The 5,388-nt window shown below is 43.7% G+C and overlaps 1 long non-coding RNA gene across 1 annotated transcript in view; it reads right to left on the bottom strand.

Moving 5' to 3' along the window:
* Positions 1-4,497, bottom strand: part of LOC111726561 — a 9,988-nt gene extending 5,491 nt beyond the window's left edge. Inside the window, exons 1-2 of the long non-coding RNA XR_002774313.1 lie at positions 4,436-4,497; positions 2,003-2,035 (exon numbers count right to left, since the gene is read on the bottom strand). This is a non-coding gene — a long non-coding RNA (uncharacterized LOC111726561). The remainder of the gene's footprint in view (positions 1-2,002; positions 2,036-4,435) is intronic.
* Positions 4,498-5,388: the final 891 nt, after the last annotated feature.

Below are 5,388 nucleotides of genomic sequence, written 5' to 3'. Positions count from 1 at the left end.
CCCGGAAGTCAAATGTTTCAGTTGACTTTCTAATTGTTCTTTTTTTTCTACCCTGGCACCTGATAATAATACTGTGATACTGTGTTTTCAGTGATACTTAGGAAAATTCAGGGTCTTGCCATGTCACACAACCCATTAAAAGAAGGCAAGAGGCAGAAGGAAGGTGACCAACGCGAGCACTTATTAGGTGGCAGGGATTTTTATATATCCCACGTTTCATATATTAAACATTCATTACGTGCCAGAGATTTTCATATACTATAGATTTGCCTTATTTGATTTCTAGGGGAGCATTATGGGATCAGTTTGATTATAATACCCATTTTCCATACAGATAGGAAACTGAGGCTCAACAAACTGAAATGATTTGCACCTGGAATTTGAATCTGAGCCTGTCTAACTTGCAAGCCACACAGGGTCCATTTTATCACCTTGCTAGAAGGGGCTCTGCTAACAAAGACCTTATCTAACAGTATTGTGGGAAGGGTTCTCAGTCCGATTTCTTCCAAATTCGCTGACCTGCCGGCTTACTTTCAGGACCCAAGGTATTGAGGAAAGCGTCAACTTTCTTCAGAGATTAAGATGGGAAGCAGAGTTCACTGATTGCTCCTCCTGCTTCCCACTGTTGCATTCCTGGCCCCTCCCACCCCTCCTCCACCCCCCCCTTAGCTGCCTCTTCTCTCCATTGGGTATGGGGGGGATCTGGGTTAGTGACAATGAAAAGAGATGCAAGGTTCAGGGCAACGTTCAGGGTTGTGAGTGTCATGGTTAGTAGGGAGCTTCACTGTCTCCAGCGCAGTGATCGCTGTTGGCCGACATCGCCCAGCCAGCCGGGAGGGTTGGCAGCACATTTCTGTCTCCTGCCCGGAAGGAGCCATTGTCTTCATGCTGGTCCCTGGCATCATCCCCTCTCCTGCACTGCAGTGCCCCGGTTGGGCTAACTCAGTATGGCTGGCACCCACCATCCAAACTGATGCCTTTCTGCTCAGCTACAGAATTATCGCTTCTATTTCAACTGGCAACAGCTTGTCACCCATTGGAGATACATTTCCATCTAAATAAAGCTCTTGTCATACTAGTCCTTTGCATCAAAATGTTCACTGTTTTCCCATTGTGAAGCTCATGCTTCTGCACCATGGCTTGTAAGACCTTTCGTGACCTTGCCCCGCTCTGCCATTTACTACTTTCCTCACCTGGGGACCAGGCCACACTCCTTGCTTTTTCAGACACTCCAGAATCGTTTTCAGTTTTGTTTATTTCCTTCTGATCACACAGTGCTCAGCTCATTTGGAATCTTAGAGGGACCTTGGCTAACCCTTCAGCCTCATGCAGCTAGCTTCCTCCCCACTCACGGGGCCCTCATCACATCACCCTTTCTATTTTTATTCCCCCAAAAAGTTTCACAGCCAGAAATCATGCTTTAGATTTATTTGTTAATTTTGTTGTCTGACTCTCTCCTTTGAAATGTGAGCTCCTTTTGCCAGAGGCCATCTCTACCATTTTCCACTATATTCCTTGTACACAGAACAGTATGTACTCAGTAAATCTTGTTCAAATGAGGGCAGTGTAGTGACAACCAAGGGATAGTTGGCCACCAAAGGAATCCTAGCTGCTACGGCTAGCAGGTACAGGGAAGATTTTGTGTAGAAACAGCACGTGGGAGGTAGGAGGAGGGATCAGTTCCTACTCTCTCTAAGATTATTCCATATTATTGGCATAGATGAGTAAAAATCAGTTGTAAGCAGTGCTTGTTTTGCATGTTTTTATAATAACATGCTAAAATTATCAGTCACCACAGTTCCATTTAATAAGCTAGTTCCCTGACAGCAGCTGAAATACAGCAAGGCCTCCTCTTAGGAGCCTGCCATCCCCCCTCCCAAACCATGGAAATAGAGGAAAATCTTGAATTCTTTATGGAAATCGCAGGCACCTATCTAGCTTTAAGAAGCAAATGAGCAATTTGATAAGCGAGAACATAGTAACAACTTAAAACAATACCTACCCATTTAAGTGAGGTCACTAGATGTTTGATTCCCTGCAGAAATGAAAGATACATCTTAACACGCATCCTTGAGTTGTTTGGAGAAAACTCCCTGGGATCCCTGACAGGTGGACCTGAGATGAGGGGGAACTGAGGACTGACCTCTGACCTGTGTTCTTTGTTTGAAATTTCTTCCTGTGAGACTTGGGAAGGTCAAACCTTAACAGTGCTTTCTGCTGCACCTGAGGGATATTAAAAAGGCCTTGTTTCCTTAACAGACTGCAAATCAAAGATTCTCTGGGCCTGGCGAGGTGGATCATGCTGTAATCCTAGTACTCTGGGAAGCTGAGGCGGGTGGATTGCTTGAGCTCAAGAGTTTGAGACCAGCTTGAGCAAAAGTAAGATCTCCTCTCTACTACAAATAGGAAAAAAAAAAAAAACCTGAGGCAAGAGGATTGCTTGAGCCCAAGTTGGAGGTTGCTCTAAGCTATGACAGTACAGCACTCTACCCAGGGCGACAGCTTGAGACTCTGTCTCAAACAAGAAAAAGAATCTCTGGATATGTTTGTTACTGGATTCCCTTCCAACTATATCCTAATTCTTCTTCTTTTTGAGACAGAGTTTCACTTTGTCACTCTCAATAGCACACTGTGATATTATAGCTCACAGCAACTTCAAACTCTTAGGCACAGGTGAGTCTCTTGCTTCAGCCTCCTAAGTAGCTGGGACTATAGGCGCTTACTACAATGCCTGGCTATTTTTATAGACGGGGGTCTCACTTTTGCTCAGCCTGGTCTTGAACCTGTGAGCTCAGGTGATGCACCTGCCTCGGCCTCCCAGAGTGTTGGTTTATAGGTGTGAGGCCACTGCTTAAATCCTAATTCTTTATCCTGGAGAATGCCTGTCCCATTGTAAACAAATGCACTGTATCCACTAACTCTTTCTTTTTTTTTATAGACAGAGTTTTTGTCACCTTCGGTAGAGTGCTGTAGCATCACAGCTCACAGCAACCTCCAGCTCTTGGGATTAGGCAATTCTCTTGCCTCAGCCTCCCCAGTAGCTGGGACTACAGGCGCCCACCACAATGCTCGGCTATTTTTTTTTTGTTGCAGTTTGGCTGGGGCCGGGTTCGAACCCGCCACCCTCAGTATATGGGGCTGGCGCCCTACTCACTGAGCCACAGGTGCCGCCCATCCACTAACTCTTCATAGAATTATTCCTCCCTCTCTTCTCTGCCATAATTGGAACCCTCCTGGGGAGCAATGGTGTCTATAACTCCCTCAAGAACATCATTCTTTATGATTTGGAGGGACTGCATCCATTCTTCTGTGGTGGATTCCAGCCCAAGTCTTTTGGCTACAGTTTTCATGAACTTTTGTCTGTTTTTCTTCAGCTGAGAAGTGAAGAGATGTAGAGACTGAAGACAGGTGTGCTCTGGCGTGTGTGAACAAGGACCTTTTATTTTCCATAACACTTCCCGTATTCAGGTTTATGAGGAGGCACCGGGAGCTATGCTGCTTCTAATGGCCATGTGAGTAATTTGTGTGCAAGTGCTCATGTGCCGGGCACCACCATGCTTAATGCTTTGCATGTATTATTTTATTTAACCTGACTACAATTTCATACACAAACTATACATATCCCCTTCTAAAGATGAAGAAAATGAGGCCAAAGAAAGTTAAATAATTTGCCTAAGATTTGTGGTCTTTGTTACTTCTAAAGTTTTCACAGAAGCATTTTTATAAAAAATTGTGGAAAACTGTTTTTATAAGGATAATATGTCTTTTGAGATATGCTGCTTTTTATCTGAATCATCTTATTTTCCCCTCCCCCCCAAAACAACAGAAAAAGTGGAAAATATTCCTAGTTTGCAAAGGTTTTATAGATATGACATGAATAGGGTGACCAGACATCCCGCTTTTTAACAATTTGTCCCGCGTCCTGCTGCATTTTTAAAAAGTCCCGATTTTTGGAAAGAATGCACGATGGGGCGGGAGAACAGGAAGGGATTTCGGCTGCCATGTGGCTATTTCACAGAGATACGAGTTTTATATTATTTTTGTTAATTTTATAATGTTAAACTGTAATAATAACAAATAATTGTTGAGAAATGATTATCAAAGTTTGCATTGTTGTCAGGTCCTGCCCAGTCCTGTCCCCTGCCCTGCCCCCCCTTCCCCGCCCCACTTGCGCGGGGGTGGGGGTGGGGCCATGTTGTCCCGCTTTACCAATGTTAAAATCTGGTCACCTTAGACATGAAGTTCTCTGGCAATAAACTGAACCTTGTGACAAGTCTTTCATCACAATAGGCTGAACACGAAAACTTGTGGTAGACAGAATTGTGACACCGAGGCCCTTGGCTTTCTTTCCTGCTATCACAATGGTCTCATTATTTTAACCCACCCCTTTTTAATGTCCTCCCGGGTCCAATGCCTGAAGAGGATCAGGACTTACTCATAGCTGGGTGACAATGATTCCAGCCAGCCCATGACTAGGGAAGCCCAGCTCCAGGCAGGGAATTGGGGTGCTGATTGCCGTGGTCCTTGAAGAAGCTCAGGGTCCATCATGTTTGCTCTATTCTTCTGAGTTGAAAAATTGTCTAAAGTTGAAGAACCTTCCTTAAAAAAAAAAGATAAGAAATTAAACAGTTGGACGTTGTCTGTTGTAGAACCTTAGTCATTTGATTATTTATTTTTAATTTTTTATTTCAATGCCTTTCCCAAAAAGATGATTATTTTTTATCAACTAACATTTCTGTTTGTTTTCTACTGCTGCTGTAACAAATTGCCACAAAATTAGTGGCTTAAAACAACACAAATTTATTATCTCACACTTGTGTAGGTCAGATGTTCAACACCAGCCCCCCGGGTTGAAATCAAGGTGTCTGTAGGGCTGCAGTCCCGAATGGGCCTAATTTTTATTATCAACTTTAGAAAGAGAAACTCTGTAGAATGATTTAGATCTTAACATTTTTTTTTTCAATAAATAGATGCACTCAGTATGTTTAGTTTCCTTTCATCTGAGCCCTTTCTGTGGAATGATACAGGAACATTTAATGCACACTACACAAACCAGGATAGCCTTATTAGTTCTAGGAATAGGCAAGTCCTATATTGAGTAAATTTGGGGACCACGAAAATACTTCGGAGTTCCCAAGTATTTCCCCTCTCCGGAATTTGCATGCTAATTAACTTTTTATGTGAAAGCATTAAAGGTAAGTTTACAAATGGAAATATTTTTGGCCAAGAGTAACAAATCTTTCCTTAATCAGCCAATGGATTATTTATTAGATTAGCCAATCAGCCTCCTGGCTCTGGCAGGCAGGAAGGAGAGAGACCGAGGCCTGGGGGAATCTGCGCCCGCCCCGCCCGCAACTCGCCAAAGTCCCCAGTGGGGCGGGGGTGCGT

This window comes from Otolemur garnettii, unplaced genomic scaffold, assembly GCF_000181295.1.
Source record: "Otolemur garnettii isolate 467f Iridium unplaced genomic scaffold, OtoGar3 scaffold00071, whole genome shotgun sequence".
NCBI classification, from domain to species: Eukaryota; Metazoa; Chordata; class Mammalia; order Primates; family Galagidae; genus Otolemur; species Otolemur garnettii.
This window is presented reverse-complemented; position numbering and strand designations above follow the sequence as displayed.